The sequence below is a fragment of the Pan paniscus genome, chromosome 15 (assembly GCF_029289425.2).
Source record: "Pan paniscus chromosome 15, NHGRI_mPanPan1-v2.0_pri, whole genome shotgun sequence".
NCBI lineage: Eukaryota > Metazoa > Chordata > Mammalia > Primates > Hominidae > Pan > Pan paniscus.
Window position 1 is genome coordinate 74,520,820 of NC_073264.2, and position 23,629 is coordinate 74,544,448.

Sequence of the window (23,629 nt, forward strand, 5' to 3'; positions counted from 1 at the left end):
TAATCTCATACTAGGTATTGTGGCATTACATTTAAAAAAAAATAGTAAGGTGGTCAAATGTAGCAGCTCACACCTGTAATCCCAGCACTTTTTGAGAGGCCAAGGCAGAAGGAACACTTGAAGCCAGGAGTTTGACCCAAACTGCTTAAATGTACTGTCTTTTTTTTTTCACTATCTTTTTTCTCTTTCTTCCTATAATTAGTTATTACAAGTTCCATCTCTCTTAACTAATTCTAAATTCTTTTTTTTTTTTTTTTTTTTTTAGGTACAGTCTCACTCTGTCACAAGGCTGGAGTGCAGTGGCATGATCTCGGCTCACTGCAACCTCTGCCTCCCAGGTCCAAGCGATTCTCCTGTCTCAGCCTCCTGAGTAGCTGGGACTATAGGCACACGCCACCACGCCCAGCTAATTTTTGTATTAGCAACATAATGAGACCCCAACTCTACAAAAAATTTTTTAAGTTAATTGGGCATGGTGGTGCACACCTGTAGCCCTAGCCGCTAGGGAGGCTGAGGTAGGAGGATTGCTTGAACCCAGGAGTTGGAGGCTATAGTGAGCTATCATCGTGCCTACTATACTCCAGCTTAAGCGACAGAGCAAGACCCTGTCTCTAAAAATAATAATAATTAGGCCGGGCGACGTAGCTCACACCTGTAATCCCAGCACTTTGGGAGGCTGAGGCAGGCAGATCACTGAAGGTCAGGAGTTCAAGTCCAGCCTGGCGAACATGGTGAAATGCCATCTCTACTAAAAATACAAAAATTAGCTGGGTGTGGTGGCACATCCCTGTAATCTCAGCTACTTTGGAAGCTGAGATACGAGGATCACTTGGACCTGGGAGGTGGAAGGTGCACTGAGCCAAGATCACACCACTGCCCTCCAGCCTAGGAGACAGAGCAAGACTCTGTCTCAAAAAAATACATAAGTAAATAAAATAAATAAATAATAATAATGGGTATAGAGCTTCAGTTTTGCAAGATCAAAGGAGTTCTGAATATTGGCTGCAGAGCAATGTGAATGTACTTAACATTTAAAGATGGTTAGCATGGTAAATTTTTATGATATGCTAATTACTTCCCTACTCCAAATTTTAAACACTTCATTCACAGAAGGTACTATACCTTTTAATAATTAGGACTACAGGGTACAGGAGGGTTAGGAGTAATTAAAAAAAAAAAGCCATGTAATAACAAAAACCTGTAAAAGCATGAACTGAATGCTGTTTTTCAAATAAGAATCATTGTAATTTTAGAACTAGGAATCTCATTTTAAAAAATGGTAAGTAGGAGAACACTAATCTCTAAGCAATATAATTTACTTCTTCCAGAATTACTAAAAATCCTTTTTGCATTTTAAAATAATTTGTACAGGCCCTGCACAGTGGTACACACCTATAGTCCCAGCTATGCAAGGATACAAGTATGCTATGATTGGCACTCCAGCCTTGGCAATATATAGTAAGACCTGTGGTTAACAAAATAAATAAATAAAAATAAAATTAACTTTACATAGTCATGTATCTTTATACAAGAACTTTATCATTTACTTCCTTCCAAGGATTACATAAAGTACCAAAATAAACACTACCATATTTGTAATTTCTTTAGAGTGTTTAGGAACTTCTGTTGTTATTTGTTTCAGAGAACAGTATTTCACTATTTGAGAGATTTTCATCCCCTCAGGCACAGGCGTACAGAAGATAATGTATTCAATAGATCTGTATCAGGTATCAGCAATTAACCTATTCTGACTTCTTAAAAGCAAAAGTGAGCTAAAAACAAATGTTTAAAACAAAAAGTCAACTTAAATGCTTAAAGGCTTTCTGTATGTTTGCACATATATGCATATATTTGTTATTTAAGTTACAGTTATTTTACATTACCTATAATGATTATTCCTAATCTGTCTATTGTAAAACACCTTATCTTCGTTTTATTTATTTATTTTTGGGTTTTTTTAGAGACAGAGTCTCTCTCTGTCACCCACGCTGGAGTGCAGTGGCACAGATCTCAGCTCACCGTAACCTCCACCTCCTGGGCTCAAGCGATTCTCCCACTTTTTTTTTTTTTAATTATACTTTAAGTTCTAGGGTACATGTACACAACGTGCAGGTTTGTTACATATGTATACATGTGCCATGTTGGTGTGCTGCACCCATTAACTCATCATTTACATTAGGTATATCTCCTAATGCTATCCCTCCCCCCTCCCCCCACCCCACGACAGGCCCCGGTGTGTGATGTTCCCCTTTCTGGGTCCAAGTGTTCTCATTGTTCAATTCCCACCTATGAGTGAGAACATGTGGTGTTTGGTTTTCTGTCCTTGCGATAGTTTGCTGAGAATGATGGTTTCCAGCTTCATCCATGTCCCTACAAAGGACAGGAACTCATCCTTTTTATGGCTGCATAGTATTCCATGGTGTATATGTGCCATATTTTCTTAATCCAGTCTATCATTGATGGACATTTGGGTTGGTTCCAAGTCTTTGCTATTGTGAATAGTGCCGCAATAAACATACATGTACATGTGTCTTTATAGTAGCATGATTTATGATCTTTTGGGTATATACCCAGTAATGCAATGGCTGGGTTAAATGGTATTTCTAGTTCTAGATCCTTGAGGAATTGCCACACTGTCTTCCACGATGGTTGACTAGTTCACAGTCCCACCAACCGTGTAAAAGTGTTCCTATTTCTCCACATCCTCTCCAGCACCTGTTGTTTCCTGACTTTTTAATGATCGCCATTTAATGATCGCCATTCTAACTGGTGTGAGATGGTATCTCATTGTGGTTTTGATTTGCATTTCTCTGATGGCCAGTGATGATGAGCATTTTTTCATGTGTCTGTTGGCTGCATAAATGTCTTCTTTTGAGAAGTGTCTGTTCATATCCTTTGCCCACTTTTTGATGGGGTTGTTTGATTCTCCCACTTTAGCCTCCAGAGTAGCTGGGGTTACAGGCGTGCACCACCACGCCCAGCTAATTTTTGTATTTTTAGTAGAGACGGGGTTTCACTATTTTGGCCAGGCTGGCCTCCAACTCCCGGCCTCAAGTAATCCACCCACCTGGGCCTCCCAAGGTGCTGGGATGACAGGAGTGAGCCACCATGCCAGGCCTCATCTTGTTTTTAAATGCAAAACAAAAAAACAAAAAAAACAAACTCACTCCTGTCATCCCAGCCCTTTGGGAGGCTGAGATGAGCAGATGGCTTGAGTTCATGAGTTTGAGACAAGCCTGGGCAATACAGCAAAACCCCATTTCTACAAAAAATACAAAAATTAGCCAGGCATGGTAGCATGCTCCTGTAGTCCCAGTTACTCTGGAGGCAGAGATGAGAGGAGCACTTGAGCCCAGGAGGTGGAGGTTGTAGTGCTAACTGCACTCCTCCCTGGGCAACAGAGCAAGACCCTGTCTCAAAACAAAACAAAACCAAAAACAGCTTTCTCAATTACTGTAACTTTTGAACTAAAATATATTGTTTCACAAAAATCAGTCAATTCTGATCATTCGCAGTTGAGAATTAACAAACTTCTGATATTGCCTCTATTGACACACTAGGTGGTTCAGTTATTTTCCATTATGGAATTTTACCTGCAAGTACTAGGGAAATAGTGCTGAACCGACTCTGTTAAATTAAACTCATTATGATGTAAATCACTTTGGAATGAGAAAGTATCTAGATAGCAAGAAAATCTTCTGGGTCTTCTGCTTCCTAAAGCCTATTGTCCATTCCTATAGTGCACAGACCACAATCACATGTGATGTTTACAGAATTCTCTAAAAATATTTTCCATCACATCCAGAATTTGAGTATTAGCTATATTCAAACCTGCCACAGGCAGTTTATATAACTGGTAGCAGTCAATAAGGCAACCAAATACTCTGTAACTTTGCAGTTTTCTCATCCCACTGAAAAAACTCGGCCGGGCGTGGTGGCTCACGCCTGTAATCCCAGCATTTTGGGAGGCTGAGGCGGGCAGATCACAAGGTCAGGAGATTGAGACCATCCTGACCAACATGGTGAAACCCCGTCTCTACTAAAAATACAAAAAATTAGCTGGGCATAGTGGCACATGCCTGTAGTCCCAGCTACTCAGGAGGCTGAGGCAGGAGAATGGCATGAACCTGGGAGGCAGAACTTGCAGTGAGCTGAGATTGTGCCACTGCACTCCAGCCTGGGCGACAGAGCAAGACTCCATCTCAAAAAAAAAAAGGAAAGAAAAAACGTTAAGATATTTACCAGAAATTTAGCAGGTAAGACTGTACAATCCTGAAAAAGACTTCCTTTAAAGAAACAGAGGCAGACAAAACAAATTTGGAAGTATATAATGATTATATTGGCACTCAGTCCTCAAATTTATATTGGAAATCAATTTCCCAAATAATTATCAAATTATTCAAACAAACAAGAAAAAAAAAGACCCAAGTAGGCTTTGAACTACATGTTCTTAAAAACAACAACAACAACAAAACTCCAAACTACAACTCTTATTTTTCATCTTGTTTATAAACTTCTGTCTCTACTTTTGATTGTAGCAGTATACTGTTTTGTTGACACAAAAGAAAATTCCAGGCTGGACGCGGTGGCTCACACCTGTAATCACAGCACTTTGGGAAGCCAAGGAGGGTGGATCACCTGAGGTCAGGAGTTCAAGACCAGCCTGACCAACATGGTGAAACCCCGTCTCTACTAAAAATACAAAATTAGCCGGGTGTGGTGGCACAAGCCTGGAATCCCAGCTACTCAGGAGGCTGAAGCAGGAGAATCACTTCAACCCAGGAGGCAGAGGTTGCAGTGAGCCAAGATCGTGCCATTGCATTACAGCCTGGGCAACAAGAGCAAAACTCCTTCTCAAAAAAAAAAAAAAAAGAAAGAAAGAAAGAAAATTCCAAATCTATTTCACTTTTTTCTGTTTAGACATCTTATTTTCAATATCATCCTCTACTACACAAGAACACATCAAATTCTTATTGAACTCATACACCATAATATCCTGTAAATATTCCTCTTTTTCATATATTACATGTTATTTATATTCTTTATCTCAAAAGTAATACAAATTGTGGCAGATATTATCCAAAGATGCCTACAACGTTAGATTCCATCCCATATGCTCTTCTTACAATATGATGTTGATCCTTTCAAGTGATGGGGTCTATGTCCACAGCTTCCTTGAAACTTGGGAGGACCTTTACAACTACATCAACCAGTAGGACAGAGCAAAGTAACACTATCTGACTTCCAAAACCAAGTCAAATATGCCATGCACCTTTGCCTTCCTCTCTTGGGATGCTCTTTCTCTCGGAACCCAGGCACCATGCTGTGAAGAAGCCAAGCAGCCACAAGGAGAAGTCACATGAAGGTGTTCTTGCCAACAGCCCAGGCTGAGGTCCTAGCCAACAGCCAGCTTTAACCACCAGATATGTGAGTGAGCAAGCCTACCTTCAAAGGATCCCAGTTCCCAGCCACTGAGCCACTCCAACCCTTCCAGCCACCCCACCTCACGCTGTATGTTAACAGAGACAAGCATCCCCACCAATCAAGCCTTGCTCAAACTGCAAATATATGAACAAAATAAATGACTGTTGTTTTTAGCCACTAAGTTTGAGGTACTTTGTTACACAGCAATAGACAACTGCAACACAAGCTCATAAATACAATCTGGAAAACAGACAAAAAGAAAAACAATTTTAATTATTCTAAGTTTTACCATTATAAAACATTTTGACACACATTTTACAATTAAGGAAATGTTTCACCCTACCCACCTAAGATTCCAAGTGATTTTACCAGGACAAAGGGTTATATTTGTAAAGGCAATAAAATGTTTGCATCTAACTACAAACCGGAAGAAAGACTGTTAGCTTTCAATCCACTTTGCTTATCCTTAAGTATCTCTTTCACTTACTTGTCCTAAGTGAGGTGTCTGAGGATTGCTGGCCCACCAATATTCCAATCTATAGATATAGATCAAGATCTTGAATTGTAACAGTGGCTGCACTGGCACTCTTCCCCAGAAGAAGTTGCTTAAGCCTCAAATCTGAAATTTTCAAGGAAAGAAAACCTTAAATATACATATCTCCTTTCAATCACTTAAAATTTCACATCTACAGTTGAGTAAGGACTGATGGAGTTGGTTACGATATATGGAAATGAATGCACAGGTTTCACTAAAAATAGAGTTGGCCTGTGCAATTCTTGAAACAGGGCAAAAATAATAACAATTTTAAAAACTGAGGTGGATAATATGGGTTCAAGTTCCAGCCTTACATTCTTAAGAGCTATACGATCTCAGTTAAGTCACAAATTCTCTGTGCATAAGTCTGATAATGTGATGAAGACTGAGGGAACCAGATCAAAATTTTGGGCAAGGAGTCAGAAGACCTGGGTTCCAAACTCAGTGATCATTCTCCCTTGCTGTAAGAACTTTGATACGTCTCTATGGGCTTGATTTTATCATCTCTAAAAGGGGAAGTTTGAATTAAATAGTGGTTGTTCAAATCTAATTCTTGAACAGATGCCAGCCATGACTAAAAACTATGTATAAAGTTACCAATTATGCTTACTATGAAACTGTCCTTCCTACATTTTTGGTGTTAAAATGGCTTCTTTTATGAGATTATGTGAAAGTAACAGTAGATGGTAGCAGTTGTTGTTTAAGTTCTCCATAGCCAAAATAAAGAGCTGTAATTCTATGTAAGCAATCTATAAATTCTTTTTAGAAATTCTAGTGTCTGTATGATTTACAAGAACTCTAAAATTCCTTATACTTCTAACATCCTACATACTCACTATTCAACTAAGATTTATTAGGTAACCAATATGTAACAGGTAGTCTACTTGTTGCTGGGCTACCCAAAACGTAAGATTAGTCCCTCCTCTGAAAAGCTCCCAATTTTAATAGGGAAATAGACACATATATCTCAAATACAACATAAATGGGTTAAGTCTTCTAATACAGGTTATGAATCTTATAATATATGGGAGGAAGAATGATAGGATGGATTTTGTTTTGTATTTTGGAGACTGGGTCTCGCTCTGTCTGCCAGCCTGGAGTGCAGTGGCGTGATCTCGGCTCACTGCAGCCTCAACCTGCCAGGCTCAAGCAATCCTCTCACCTCCACCTCCTGAGTAGCTGGGACTACAGGCATGTGCCATCATGACCGGCTAATTTTTGGGGGGAAGTAGAGGGTGGGGGTGGGGGTGGGTATAGATGAGGTCTCACTATGTTGCGCAGGCTGAATGAATGAGTTTTACAACTTAGTAAACTTTTAAAGTGAGTTTTGTAGTCGTAGGATGAGTTAATTATAACCTCTTTAAACCTCAGTTTATTTGCAAAATAATAATGATTACAGATACCACAGAATTGTGGTAAACAGATAAGATGCTATAAGAGGCCAATCCAAAAGGTGAAAATGTTCAGCTCACACACCTTCCAGGAGACAAAAAAAGAAAAAATCATTTTAATAACGACATGGTACAAGTTATTTACAAAACTGTAAATATGTATTTGTTTAAAACACTGTAAAACTCAGTAGTGCTTTTCTTCACTAGCTTCTAAGCAGCTGAAGGTCATAACTAAGTTTGCTCCACTTTATATTCCTAGCATCTAGTACAATGCCTAATAAATAGCAGGTATCAATAAAGTTTATTAGAAAAAATAACTGAATAAATTGGTAAACAGCTAATCTATTTTTACAGAAATTAAAGTTATAGTAGCTAAAAGTAAAAATTCTTAGAACTTTTATCCAAAACTAATTTTAAATGTATATTTTGTGCCCACATCTGTCATATTGCTATCTGAATATACATGCATGTTTTAGAAGCAAAATAAATTCACCAGACAATGCAATAGTGCTGTTCCTGAATAAGAAGACAAGCAGCAATTAACTTTTTTTTTTTTTTTTGAGACAGGGTCTTGATTTATTACCCAGGCTAGAGTGCAGTGGTACAATCATGCCTCACTGCAGTCTCAAACTCCTGGGCTCAAGTGATCCTCCCACCTCAGCCTCCCAAGTAGCTAGGACTACAGATGCATGCCACCATGCCCACCTAATTTTTAAAAAATTTTTTTATAAAGACAATCTCACACAGGCTGGTCTCAAACTCCTGGGCTTAAGTAATCCTCCCACCTTGGCCTCTCAAACTGCTGTTTACAGGCATACACCACCACGCCCAGCTGGGCAGCTAACATTTAATGGGGACTGATTATTTGCCAAAAGCTCTTCTAAGCACCTCCTATGGATTATCCCATTTAATCCTCAATAACTCTCATGAAATTGACTATTTTTTAAAGAGATGAGGGGTCTTGGCTGGGCACGGTGGCTCACTCTTGTAATCCCAGCACTTTGGGAGGCTGAGGCAGGCGGATCACCTGAGGTCGGGAGTTTGAAACCAGCCTGACCAACATAGAGAAACCCTGTCTCTATTAAAAATACAAAATTAACTGGGCATGGTGGCGCATGCCTGTAATCCCGGCTACTCGGGAGAATGGCTTGAACCCAGGAGGTGGAGGTTGCAGTGAGCCGAGATCGCACCATTGCACTCCAGCCTGGGCAACAAGAGCAAAACTCCGTCTCAAAAGGAAAAAAAAAAAAAAGAGATGGGGTGTCTTGCTCTGTTGCCTGGAGAGCCGTGATGATCATAGCTCACTGTAGCCTGAACCTCCCAAGCTCAAGTGATCTTTCTGCCTCTCAGCCTTTCAAGTAGCTGGGACTACAGACATGTGCCACCATGTCTGGCCAATTCTTCTTATTTTTTGTATAAGCAGGGTCTTGTCATGTTGCCCACACTGGCTTCAAACTCCAGGCCTCAAGTGTCTTCCCACCTTGGCATTACAGTCATGAGCCACTGTGCCCTGCCAAAAGCAACTATTAAATATTCTCATTTTATAACTAGGAAAACTGAGGCACAAATAATTTCCAAGATCACAAAAATACGAAGTAGTGGGTATGGGGTTTTTAAAAGAGTAGTAAAATAAAACAGGTTGTCTGATTCCAGAGCCTATTTTTTATTTTTTATTATTTTTATTTTTATTATTTATTATTATTATTTTTTGAGACAGAGTCTCGTTCTGTCACCCAGGCTGGAGTGCAGTGGCGTGATCTCGGCTCACTGCAACCTCTGCCTCCCCTGGGTTAAAGCAATTCTCCTGCCTCAGCCTCCCAAGTAGCTGGGACTACAGGCACACAACACCACGCCCAGCTAATTTTTGTATTTTTAGTAGAGACAGGGTTTCACCATGTTGGCCAGGCTGGTCTTTAACTTCTGACCTCGTGATCCACCCGCCTCGGCCTTCCAAAGTGCTGGGATTACAGGCGTGAGCCACTGTGCCTATTTTTTAATTAAATAATTTTGTATTTAAAAATCAGATTTTTACCAGAACTGGGAACATTTGCTTCTAATGATTTGATTCTTTTTCTAAAAAATAAGGCTGGGCATGGTGGCTCACGCTTGTAATCTCAGCACTTTGGGAGGACGAGACGGGTGGATCACCTGAGGTAAGGAGTTCGAGACCAGCCTGGCTAACATGGTAAGACCTCGTCTCTACCAAAAATACAAAAATTAGCTGGGCCTAGTGGTGCGCATCTGTAGTCCCAGCTACTCAGGAGGCTGTGGCATAAGAATCGCTTGAACCCTGGAGGTGGAGGTTGCAGTGAGCAGAGATTGCGCCACTGCCCAGACTGTGCCACTGCACTCCACACTCTAGCCCGAGTGACAGAGCAAGACTCCAAGTCAAAACAAACAAAATAAAAACAAACAAACAAAACAAAGAGTTCTTTTATTATGTATGCTAAACACAATGATACAGTTCCTGCCTTCAAAAGCCCACAAACCAATGCAGTATTATAATATTAAGCAGTCACACCTGAATTTTACTGTTTTAAATTTAATTATCTCAATGTTTTTTCTTTTTTTTTTTTTGATACAGAGTCTCACTCTGTCACCCAGGCTGGAGTGCAGTGGCACGATCTCAGCTCACTACAACCTCCACCTCTCGGGTTCAAGGGATTCTCATGCCTCAGCCTCCTGAGTAGCTGGGACTACAGACACATGCCACCACACTCGGCTAATATTTTTGTATTTTTAGTAGAGACGGGGTTTCACCATGTTGGCCAGGCTGGTCTCAAACTCCTGACCTCAAGTGATTACCCACCTCAGCCTCCCGAAGTGCTGGGATTACAGGCGTAAGCCAGCACACCCGGCCTTCATTTACTCTTAATTCCAAGTATTACAGCCTTAAGTTTTCAGAGACTATAGGAAAGGCTTATATGGTCTTAAAGGAAAAACTAGTTTAAAACCAAGAGAAACTCATTTTGTATGGCCATCTACTTTCAAATAATGTTGCAGGGGTGTTTGTTTGTTTTGAGACAGGGTCTCACTCTGTCGCTCTGGCTGGAATGCAGTGGTGTGATCATGGCTCACTGCAACCTCCGCTTCCTGGCTCAAGCAATTCTCCAGCCTCGGCCACCTGAGTAGCTGAGACTACAGGTGCAAGCCAGCAACACCCAGCTAATTTTTCATAGAGATGGGGTTTCACCATGATGCCCAGGCTAGTCTTGAACTCCTGAGCTCAAAGCGATCTGCCCTTCTCAGCCTCCCAATTTGCTGGGATTATAGGCATGAACCATCGTGCCTGGCCCCCAGATAATGACGGGTGTTTCTGGGGGCAGACGGGGGCGGGGGGGGTTTGAGACTGCGTCTCGCTCTGTCGCCCAGGCTGGAGTGCAGTGGCGTGATCTCAGCTCACTGCAAGCTCCGCCTCCCGGGTTCACGCTATTCTCCTGCCTCAGCCTCCCGAGTAGCTGGGACTACAGGCGCCCACCATCATGCCCAGCTAATTTTTTTGTATTTTTAGTAGAGACAGGGTTTCACCGTGTTAGACAGGATGGTCTCGATCTCCTGACCTCGTGATCTGCCTGCCTCGGCCTCCCAAAGTGCTGGGATACAGGTGCGCTACCACGCCCAGCTGATAATGATGTTTTAAAAATACACACAAAACACAGAATAAGAACAGCTGAATTTCATTACCAATAGATGCTCTAACAAACCAACTTCAAATGTAATTTGCAAAATGCTATTTTTAGCCAACAATGTGTTTCACTTCATTTCGTCATTGGTCTGATTCTTTAACAGACTGTAGTGCTTCTCATGTTCTGCTTTCAGTTTTAACAATTGTGTTAAAAGGAGAGCTAAATACCAACAAAACACAGAGGAATAACAATAGGTCTTGTAAAGGCTTTTCAGATATGCAAGAAACAACATTGTTACTACTGAAAACACCTTACATGTTATTTGACCAAAATGAACAATGATATAACCAAAATGAACAATGACATAGCCAAAATAACTAAAGTAACACTTCACATTTTTCTATGATTACACTCCACATCTTTCTGCCTCCATACCAGCACGATAAACTATTTCTCCTTACTGTCTTGCAACTATTTTTTCTTTTCTTTTTTTTTTTTTGAGATGGCCTTGGCTTACTGCAACCTCCACCTCCCAGCTTCCAGCAATTCTCCTGCCTCAGCCTCCCAAGCAGCTGGGATTACAGGCACGAGCCACCACGCTCAGCTAATTTTTGTATTTTTAGTAGAGACGAGGTTTCACCATGTTGGCCAGGCTGGTCTCGAACTCCCTGCCTCAAGTGATCTGCCCTCCTCAGCCTCCCAAAGTGCTGGGATTACAGGTGTGAGCCACCACGTCCGGCCTCTTGTAACTATTTTCAAGAAAACCAATATTCCAACGATGCTAGTCAAGAAGCCATGATAAATGGATGTTAGTAGTAATTACGCAATACTTTAGAATTAGAGCAGGCTATGTTTTATAACAAAGAGGAAATATGAAAACAGATTATTTCTAAAACAGTACTACAAAAGAAAGAAAAAAAATCTAGATTTCTATAAACAATTGGAAATGCTGGCACTTCACAGTGAATTCATAGAACTCAACTAAAGGCTGTTGGTTCAAAGATTTGGCTTGCCAAATTTTCTCCTATAGATAAACATTTAATATCTACTGTGACATTTTATGCCACTTCCTAGATTAAAAGTCTTTTGTTAATTCCATGAAGATAAATGAACACCCAGATTGTTTACATCCAGGTATCTGCCACTAGAGGAACAGATCAGAGAAGCGCAACTTAAGCACAACATACAAGCTTTATTAAGACCTGCAAAACAACGAAATTTGACACATTCTCCATAGAAAATATGCTTAAGAGAAAAAATTATGTTAGTTGGAAAAACCACAGTAAATACTCTTACTTTTTCTTTTTCTTTTTTTTTTTTAACTAGAATCACTATGCCAGTTAGAATAAGTTTAAAGGTTGTGGGGGCACACTCCTATTCACTACTAGCAGGGCTTTATCCAACAGTGGTATATCAGTATAAAAGCTCTTTAGAAAATAATCACATTTCAAAATTATGCCCATCCTTTGACCCAATAGTTACACTTCTAGAAAATTTATCCAAAATAAATGAGTGTGCAAATATGTATGTATAGGCTGAGAGCAGTGACTCAGACTGTAATCCCATCACTTTGGGAGGCCAAGGAGGGAGGATCACATGAGGCCAGGAGTACGAGACCAGCTTGGCCAATGTGGCAAAACCCCTTATCTACTAAAAATACAAAAATTAGCCAGGTGTGGTGGCACGTGCCTGTAAATCCCAGCTACTTGGGGGGCTGAGGCATGAGAATCGCTTGAACCTGGGAGGCAGAGGTTGCAGTTAATACAGACAGCAGGCAGGGAAATACAGGGTAGAAGAGGGCAGTTCTCCAGCAAAGGCCGGCCCTAAATGGGAACAAGCATTCCTGTTTTTGTGCCTAAATGTTGCCTTTGGGCCCACCACGCCCCCTTATCCTGTACCCATTGAAACCCCAACCCCCAGGCTCTACAAGCAGAAGAGCAGAACAGAAGAGCAGCAGAATGGCATGGCAGAGGAGAAGAGAAGGAGCATCTGAACATTGAGAGGAGTTTGGCTGGGGATGGCTGGAGAGGAGATCGGTCACAGGATGGCCGAATTCCAGGCAACGATCATCTTCCCACTCCATCCCCTTTCCAGCTTCCCCATCATTCTGCTGAGAGCCACTTCCATCACTCAATAAAACCTCTGCATTCACCACCCTCAAGTCCATGTGTGACCTTATCCTTCCTGGATGCCAGACAAGGACTCAGGTAACAAGAGGGCAGAGTGTAAAAGGCTTCACTCTGACTTACACACTTAGCCATCTGTAGATGGCAACTGCTAAAAGAGCATTAATTGTAACACACCCCTAGACGCTACCATGGGGCTGGAGCCCAAAAGCACTCTCCCTGGCTCCTGCACCTGCCTGTCTGCATGTTCCCCCTCCTGTAAGGGGTTTGAGTGAGGGGCAGCTGAGCCACACCACTATCACAAGTCCCAGAAGGGGGTCAGGAAACTCTCCTGTTTCACTGTGAGCCAAGGTCGAGCCACTGCACTCCAGCCTGGGTGACAAAGTGAGACCCTCTCTCAAAAAAAAAAAAAAAAGGTATGTATTGATTAAAAATACATCTATAATGTAAAAAAAAAAAAAATCAGTAAAGCATATGGTGGTTACTCAAATTAAACATAGAATCACCATATATTCTAGCAATTCCATTTCTAGGTATATACCCAAAATAACTGAAAGTAGAGACTCAAACAGATATTTGTACACCAATATTCAAGGCAACATCATTCACAGTAGCCAAAAGATGAAAACAACCTAAGTGTCCACCGATGGATGAATGGCTAAACAAAATGTAGTCTAGGCCGGGGGCCATGGCTCATGCCTGTAATCCCAGAACTTTGGGAGGATAAGGTGGGCAGATCACAAGGTCAGGAGTTCGAGACCAGCCTGACCAACATGGTGAAACCCCATCCCTACTGAAAGTACAAAAATTAGCCGGGCATGGTGGCATGCGACTGTAATCCCAGCTACTCAGGAGGCTGAGGCAGGAGAATCGCTTGAACCCAAGAGGCGGAGGTCACAGTGAGCTGAGATCATGCCACTGTACTCCAGCCTGGGTGACAGGGCAAGACTCTGTCTCAAAAAAAAAAAAAAATGTAGTCTATACATAAAATGGAATATTCAGCCTTTAAAAATAATGCAATTCTGACACTTGCTGCCACAAAGATGAACCTTGAAAATTGTGCTAAGTGAAATAAGCCAGACACAAAAAATAAACAAATATTGTATGATTCCATGTATATAAGATAACCAGAATAGTCAAAATCATAGAGACAAAAAGGAGAATGGTGGTTTTGTGGACTGGAGAGGAGTGGGGTATAGGAAATTGTTGTTTAATGGGCACGGAGTTTCAGTTTGTAAAATAGAAAAGTTCTGGGATGTACAGTGGTGATGGTTGCACAATAATGTCAACATACTGAATGCCACTGAACTGTACATTTAAAAACAGTTAAAACAGTAACTTTGGCCAGGCATGGTGGCTCACACCTGTAATCCCAGCGCTTTGGGAGGCACAGGCGGGTAGATCATCTGAGGTCAGGAGTTCAAGACCAGCCTGACCAACATGGAGAAACCCCGTCTCTACTAAAAATACAAAATTAGCCAGGCATGGTGGCACATGCCTGTAATCCCAGCTACTCAGGAGGCTGAGACAGGAGAATCGCTTGAACCCAGGAGGCGGAGGTTGCAGTGAGCCGAAATTGCGCCATTGCACTCCAGCCTGGACAACAAGAGCAAAACTCTGTCTCGAAAAAAAAAAAGTAACTTTTATGTATATTTTACCACATAAGGAAAAAAAAAGCAAAGCAAACCATATCACAACTTCTAGACTGGAATGAACACTGTGTTTATTATTTTTGAGTCCTATGGTGACTCTTCTTCCTTTGCTTTCTCATTATTCAGCACCCCTATACAAGTCATCAAGAATAGGACCGAAGATTCACCCTTGTAGTTCAAAGCATAATTACAGAAGTTACAATTTGTATCCATATTCTAATAATTAAACCCTGAATCAAAGTTAAAACTTGGAGCTTCTTTGCATAAATTTTTGATGACATAAGATTAAAGTTAAGTATGTTCATGTCAGGTTTATAAAAAAAAGAAAAACAAAAAATAAATTCCTACATAAATTATCTTCTCTTTGGCAAAAATTTCAAACTATCTAGTAGAAGGAGGAAAAGGAATGAAAATCTCAAGAGGGCTGGGTGCGGTGGCTCACGCCTGTAATCCCAGCACTTTGGGAGGCCGAGGCGGGCGGATCACAAGATCAGGAGATCGAGACAATCCTGGCTAACACAGTGAAACCCGGTCTCTACTAAAAATACAAAAAACTAGCTGCGTGTGGTGGCGGGCGCCTGTAGTCCCAGCTACTAGGAGGCTGAGGCAGGAGAATGGCATGAACCCGGGAGGCGGAGCTTGCAGTAAGCTGAGATTGCGCCACTGCACTCCAGCCTGGGCGACAGAGCGAGACTCCATCACAAAATAAATAAATAAATAAATGAATAAATAAGGAAAACCTCAAGAGATATAACTGAATACTCATATTAGAAAGTCCCCAGAAAACTGAAGAATAAACTATTGAAATTTGAGTCTTAATGAATATGCAGTTTACGGTCAAAATAAGTAAAACGGGGAGCTAAGTCTGACATCAAAGTAAACAGAAAGTCCCACCCATGAACAGAAAGTCCCACCCAATCCCATCCTGCCCCTTAACATCCTCAGACAATGGTGGGAAACTCTGGCATAACCCAAAATATGTAGTTAGGGCACACATACAGAATTCACTCCATCAAGGAATGGGAGTACTTAAGGGATGAATCCAAACTTAGTCCGAGCTGAAACTTAATTTTTTTTGAGAAAGAGTCTTGCCCTGTCGCCCAGAATGGAGTGCAGTAGTGCCATCTTGGCTCATTGCAACCTCTGCCTCCCAGGTTCAAATGATTCTCCTGCCTCAGCCTACCGAGTAGCTGGGACTACAGGCACATGCCACCACGCCCAGCTAACTTTTGTACTTTTAGTAGAGATGGGGTTTCGCCATGTTGGCCAAGCTGGTCTTTCTGACCTCAGGTGATCCACCCGCCTTGGCCTCCCAGAGTGCTGGGATTACAGGTGTGAGCCACGGCACCCAGCCCTGGCTGAAACCTTATTGCAGTCAAGACCCAGATGTTTCCAGGTATGAAAGCAGTGTTCCTGCTTAGCCAGGCACTCACTGCAAGACACGTTGTTGTCTGACACAATCTATAAGCAAAGGAAAGCCAGGTCAACAGACTCACGATCCAAAGGAAACCAAGACAGCTGTCTTCAACTGTGAAAATGAACTGGGAAATCATTTATGTGGTCACAATCAGCACTTAGAGAAAAACACATTGGAAAAGATGAGTGTATCACATGTATAAGGGTGACTATTGATTCACATTTTTTTTTCAACTGTCTGTGTGTGCATCTGTATGTATAGGTGTGTGTAGGTGGGGAAATTACCACCAAAAATGTTTTAAAAATTCATTGTTAGCCCAGGCACAGTGGCTCACACCTGTAATCCCAGCACTTTGGGATGCCAACGCACGCGGATTGCTTGAGTCCAGAAGTGTGAGACTAGCTTGCTTGACGTGGCAAAACCTTGTCTCTACGAAATACACAAAAATCAGCCAGGTGTCATGGCACACGTCTGTAATCCTGGCTACTTGGGAGGCTGAGACATGAGAATTGCTTGAATCTGGGAGGTAGAGGTTGCAGTGAGCTGAGATCGCACCATATTATTATGGAAATAGACACTTGCACCTATACACAGAATCACCATGAATATGGCTGCACTCCAGCCCGAGCAACAGAGCCAGACCCTGTCTCAAGAAAAAATACAATAAAATAAAATTCATTATTGTAGAGAAACTTTTGTATTAACACGTGTACCTGAAGACATAAGCAAAAATATTTTTGTAAGAGCAACAAAATGAGGAAAAAAAATCTATCTTTAGAAAAAAGACAAATTGTGGCATAGTCATAAAATTAATACAAGTATCTGAGAAATGCACAACAGTGCATAAACCTGAAATAAATTGCAAATAGGTAACCTATCTGTTCTCAGTTTCTGAAAATTAATATGCTGCATAAAGTAATACAAGAGAAAGAAAAGGAAAGTTTTTTTTGGTGTTTTTTTTTTTTTGAGACAGAGCCTTGCTCTGTCACCCAGGCTGGAGTGCAGTGGTGCAATCTCGGCCCACTGCAACCTCCACCTCCCGGACTCAAGCGATTCTCCTGCCTCAGCCTCCCGAGTATCTGGGATTACAGGCATGCACCACTGCGCCCAGCTAATTTTTGTATTTTTAGTAGAGACGGGGTTTCACCATGTTGCCCAGGCTGGTCTTGAAGCCTCAGGTGGTCCACCTGCCTCAGCTTCCCAAAGTGCTGAAATTACAAGCAAGAGCCACTGTGCCTCACCAGACAAGTAATTTTTAATAAAATATTTTAATATGCAAATGCTCAGGTATAACCATCCTAAAATTCATATTATTACGGAAATAGACACTTGCACCTATACACAGAATCACCATGAATGTGACAGCTACAAATGTAGATTGAGACAAATAAGCTGAATAGGAAAATCAAATACCATAAGGGGCAATGCCATTAGTAACAGGATTTTCTAAAACAGTGAACAACTCTTGGTAAAGTTCTGAACAAAACAAAGTACAATTTGCCCCAGGTTAATACTCAGTAGTTACATTCCTGGAAAATTCAGTGTCTATTAAAACTATGTTTAAAAAAAACAAACACTTTGTGTCTAAATGTAAAACAGAATTAGAATAACCTAAGTATAGGCCGGGTACCGTGGCTCGCACCTGTAATCCCACACTTTGGGAGGCCGAGGTGGGTGAATCATTTCAGGTCAGGAGTTTGAGCCCAGCCTGGCCAACATCGTGAAACCCCGTCTCTACTAAAAATACAAAAAATTAGCCAGGCGTGGTGATGGGTGACTGTAGTCAATCCCAGCTACTCGGGAGGCTGAGGCAAGAGAATCGCTTGAATCTGGGAGGTGGAGGTTACAGTGAGCCAAGATTGCACCACTACACTCCAGCCTGGACGACAGAGCGGGACTTCGTCAAAAAAAAAAAAAAAAAAGATAAGCATAAACAGGTTTTTCACCTACAAGAAGGTCTGGGGAAATAAAGTTATGTGGAACTGTCTCATACCTTGTGGGATGTCTGGCACTCCTGGCTCCTGTTCATTGAATGTCAAAACTGGACTCATCCTCCTCTAATCATTGTGGCAACCAAAAGTGCATCCTCAAAGATCCAAACACATCATAGTAGCAGTACTATCCTTGTGGAGAACCAGAGCCTTTAAGCAAGGATAGAGCTCAATATGGCCTCCAAATTGCCCTTGTTTTCATGACACCATGAGTTGAATAGGATAAAAAGCCTAACCAATTTCTAACTCTGGTAAAGAAGGTCTATTTGTTTGTGTTACTATAAAGGAAACTGAAACTAGGAAATTTATAAAGAAAAGAAGTTTAACTGGCTCATGGTTCTGCAGGATATACAAGCATGGCACCAACATTTGCTTGGCTTCTAGTGAGGGCCTCAGGAAGCTTACAATCATAGTGGAAGGCCAAGTGGGAGGAGGCAGATCACATGGCGAGATCAGGGGAAAGGGGGTGGGGAGGTGCCACACTCTTTCAAACAACCACATCTCACGTAAACTCACTGAGCAAGACTCATTTATCACCAAGGAGATAATGGTAAATCATTCATGAGGGATCTGCTCCCAGGATTCAATCACGCCCCTGGCCCCACCTCCAACCTGGGAATCACATTTCAACGTCAGATGTGGAAGGGACAAACAACCAAACCATATCAGGAGGAAGAGATCCTGTCTCAAAAAAAAAAAAAAAAAAACTGTTACATTCCCAGATGTTATAGTTTACACAAAGTGTTTTTGTTTAAATTTAATCCTTATAACTGACAGATATCATAAGACAGATGTCATTATTCTTTTCATATTACTTATAAGGTGAACAATCTCAAAAAGGTCAGTCACAAAGCTGGTGACAGAGACAAGATTTCAAGCCCTCTGATTTCAAATCCTGTGTTCCTTCCACCAAACTAAACTGCTTTACAAATATCCAGTATGGCAATACAGATAAAAAGGAGTATTTATGGCACAAGATCAATATAAAGACTCTTGATTGGCCGGGTGCGGTGGCTCACTACTGTAATCCCAGCACTTTGGGAGGTCAAGGTGGGTGGATCACCTGAGATCAGGAGTTCAAGACCAGCCTGGCCAACATGATGAAACCCTGTCTCTACTGGAAAAAAAAAAAAAAAAAAAAACAAGCTGGGCACAGTGGCTCACGCCTGTAATTCCAGCACTTTGGGAGACCGAGGCAGGCGGATCACCTGAGGTCAGGAGTTCTAGACCAGCCTGGCACCAACATGGCAAAAGCCCATCTCTACTAAAAAATACAAAAATCAGCCGGGCGTGGTGGCTGGCGCCTGTAATCCCAGCTCTTGGGAGGCTGAGGCAGGAGAACGGCTTGAACCCAGGAGGTGGAGGTTGCAGTGAGCCAAAATCACGCCACTGCACTCCAGCCTGAGCATCAGAGCAAGATTCTGTCTCAAAAAAGAAAAAAAAAAAATTAGCCAGGCATGGTGGCGCACGCCTGTAATCCAAGCTACTTGGGAGGCTAAGGCAGGAGAATGGCTTGAATCCAGGAGGCAGAGGTTGCAGTGAGCAGAGATTGTGCCACTGCACTCCAGCCTGGGCGTCAGAGCAAGATTCTGTCTCAAAAAAATTAGCCAGGCATGGTGGTGCATGCCTGTAATTCCAGCTACTTGGGAGGCTGAGGCAGGAGAATCGCTTGAACCCGGGAGGCAGAGGTTGCAGTGAGCTGAGATTGTGCCATTGGACTCCAGCATGGGTGACAGAGTGAGACCCTGTCTCCAAAAAAAAAAAAAAAAAAAAAAAGACTCTTGATCTATTTTGATACATGACAGAATGACAGATGGTTGTATTAATACTTGTACTGTAGGCTGGTACAAAAGTAATCATGGTTTTTGCCATTAAAAGTAATTGCAAAAACCACAATTACTCTCTCTATATATATAGAATCTCACTCATTTCTGAATATGAGAAATTTTTAAATATTGGCAGTCTTGTCCTAGATTGAAAAATAAAAAAGAAGAAACATTTAAAAAGAAAGACATAAAATTTTAGGAGCAACTATGACAAGCAGTGTTTAATTTCTTCCTAATACCTGAAAGGTTCTGGGTCAGAATCCTAACATGTCTTCTACTTAATCAAAGATTTCCAAATCCCATCATTGATTCTGACAACGAATTAACATAATCTTTTTAAAAACCTTTGCATTTGGGGACAAATGTATAACCATTAAGAACTTTATAAAATCTTGCCTTAACTAAAGTGCTTCTAATGAAGTCACTATCAATCCTCTCAGTGCCATGCTTCTTTCTTGATAAAACACTCTCATGGTTCCAAACACCTATATGCACACAGTAGTTTACAATATAAGACAAAAATAAAAACAAAGGCATACTCAGGGCTTGATGTAAGAGGAAAAAAGGAAGTGGCATGTCATATTATTTCAGCTGAAGAAACAAGGAAGTAGGATCATTTACCAACAAGCATAATCTTCATGAGCACGTCTCTAAAGGGCAGAATGATATACTCAGGTTTTCCTAAAAAAGAATAGCAGACAATGGTCTACAACACTCATCTCTCCACTAATTCAAACCCCAAATCCAAGAAGAAAAACTAATTTAACTGACCGTTCTGATTTCTAAAGAAAAAATAATAATGCATGCTTCTGGATTCATGGTTCAAGTTTACATGACTAGAATGACGGCTTTAAGAGTTGCAATATGCAAACATATAAGTCATAACCTAAACACAGAGGCTGGAAGTTTGTCCTATAATATTTTATCCCTCCTTTTTGTTCTTCTTTCTCCTAAAGGATCTTTACCTCAGTCAGAACTATGGTTGTCTAAGCCAACATCTCTACCCCAAGCACCACTTTATTTTCTCCCTCATACACATTGTTACACCCCTTTTTCCTGACTTAAAATTCACTCCTTGCCAACTTCTATGGTGTCTCTATGACATCTACACAGGTTAAACTGACTTCTTTGATTCACAGCTAATAGAAAGTACATGCAATAGAGCTTAAAGGAGTATCAATTACATGAATATTTCTGGAAAGCAACTGTAAATACAAAGAATAAAGTACTCTGTTACATTGAAAAAAATTGCAGTTCACCATGAAAAACCTTCAGTTCAAAGTACCTAGGATATAGATTAAGATTAAATTTAATATAATTTTTAAACTTTGTTTAACAAATAGAAATAGGGGTCTTGCTATGTTGCCCAGGCTGGTTTTGAACTCCTGGCCTCAAGCAATCCTCCTGCCTCAGCCTCCCAAAGTGTTGAGATTACAAATGTGAGCCACTGCACCTGGCCTAAAATTAAATGTCTCACCCAAGTGCCTCAAAACGTGCCGTAATTCCCAAACAGATTTACAGATATTCTGAATACTGACTGACAAGTATTTAGGGGTTACTATATAACTGTCTAAATACCAACAAGGAATTATAGGACTCACTTGAAAATATAATAACTACTATATATACAGCACCTACTATATTCAAGGCACTGTTCTAAGAATTTACATATAAATGTGTGTAAGTGTGTATAATCTCATTTCATCAGCACAAAGAAACACTAAGAGATAGGGGCTATAATTCTAATTTTATTTACTTTTTTTTTTTTTTTTTTTTGAGACAGAGTCTCACTCTGTCACCCAGGCTGGAGTGCAGTGGTGCAATCTTGGCTCACTGCAACCTCCGCCTCCCAGGTTCAAGCAATTCTCCTGCCTCAGCCTCCGGAATAGGTGGGACTACAGGTACGTGCCACCAAGCCCAGCTAATTTTTTGTATTTTTAGTAGATACGATGTTTCAACATGTTCTCCAGGCTAGTCTCAAACTCTTGATCTCAGGTGATCCACCCACCTTGGCCTCCAAAAGTGCTGGCATTACAGGCATGAGCCACCGTGCCCAGCCTCTAATTTTAAAGATGAGAAAATGTGGCTTTGAAAGAAGGCAAGATTTGAAATCTTGGCTTCAGGCCAAGATGGTACAGTAAATTCACCCAAATAACTATATATAAGTGTATCAAATATATAAATAAATAATGCATAGCTGGCTCAAAAAATAATGTAAATACCTTCCAGGCATTGATAAGTAATACAAATGCAAAGTGGTAAGGCCTCTGAAGCCAGAGGCCTACTGGGCTCCTGGTTCGGAAGCAGGCAGTGGCAGCTGGGAGTTTGGCTTCCTTGGGGAACAGGCAAGAAAAATGTTCCATGTAAGACAGAACCTGGCCTGGCACAGGGGCTCACGCTTGTAATCTCAGCAATTTGGGAGGCCGAGGCAGGAGGATCACTTGAGCCCAGGAGTTTGAGACCAGCTTGGGCAACACATAGAGGATCCATCTCTACAAAAAATTTAAAAATTAGCCAGGGCCGGGCGCAGTGGCTCAGACTGTAAACCCAGCACTTTGGGAGGCTGAGGCGGGCAGATAACCTGAGGTCAGAAGTTCGAGAACTGCCTGACTAATATGGTGAAACCCTGTCTCCACTAAAAATACAAAAACTAGCCAGGCGTGGTGGTGGGCACCTGTAGTCCCAGCTACTCAGGAGGCTGAGACAGGAGAATTGCTTGAACCTGGGAGGCAGAGGTTGCAGTGAGCCAAGATCGTGCCACTGCACTCCAGCCCGGGGGACAGAGCGAGACTCCGTCTCAAAACAACAACAAAAAATTAGCCAGGCATGGTGGCACATGCCTATAAGTCCCAGCTACTTAGGAGGCTGAGGTGGAGGATCACTTGAGTCTGGGAGGTCCGGGCTGCAGTGAGTCATGACTGTACCACTGTACCGCAGTCCAGTCTGGGCAACAGAATGAGACTCTTACATTTAAAAAAAAAAAAAAAAAAAAAAAAAAAAGACAAGACAGAGTCTGCCAGAGCTAGGGTGGGGGTAGAGTTCCCTTATTTATAAAGAAGGCTGAAAGCAACTGGCCAACTCTGCCTGGAGCTATTGCTTACAGGAAATAACTCTTAAGTTGCATGACCCAGACACAGCTTCAAAAACAACAAAGAGGCCTGGTGCGGTGGCTCACGCCTGTAATCTCAGCACTTTGGGAGGCAGAGGCAGACGGATCACCTGAGGTCAGAGACCAGCCTGGCCAACATGGTGAAATTTTGTAAAAATACAAAAATTAGCCGGGCATGGTCGCGCACGCCTGTAATCCCTGCTACTCAGGAGGCTGAGGCAGAAGAATCGCTTGAACCTCGGAGGCAGAGGTTGCAGTGAGCCGAGATCGCATCACTGTACTCCAGCTTGGGCAACAGAGTGAGACTCTGTCTAGAAAAAAACAAAACAAGAAAGAGACCAAGCCACCTGCTAGCTCTGTGACTGGATCTGCAATATCCACAATATCAACAGTATCTCTAAGGAGCAGGAACTCTAAACTTTGTTCTAGAATTGGGGTCTAGAGGCAATCAAAACTACTGTACAAGAAAGAGAAAACACAAGACGGACAGTGAAAGCCAGTTCTCAAGAATAGAAGACAACTAAAGCTGCTG

At 41.6% G+C, this 23,629-nt stretch overlaps 1 protein-coding gene across 44 annotated transcripts in view; it reads right to left on the minus strand.

Moving 5' to 3' along the window:
- The window catches only part of NUMB (NUMB endocytic adaptor protein), a 192,234-nt gene that overhangs the window by 135,847 nt on the left and 32,758 nt on the right, over positions 1-23,629 (minus strand). For 26 of the 44 annotated variants that reach the window (XM_024925379.4, XM_014347609.4, XM_003824142.5 and 23 more), the window contains exon 2: positions 5,912-6,043. The exons of the other annotated variants lie outside the window; for them this stretch is intronic. The gene's annotated coding sequence lies outside the window, so the exon portion shown is untranslated. The remainder of the gene's footprint in view (positions 1-5,911; positions 6,044-23,629) is intronic. 44 annotated transcript variants of the gene reach the window in all.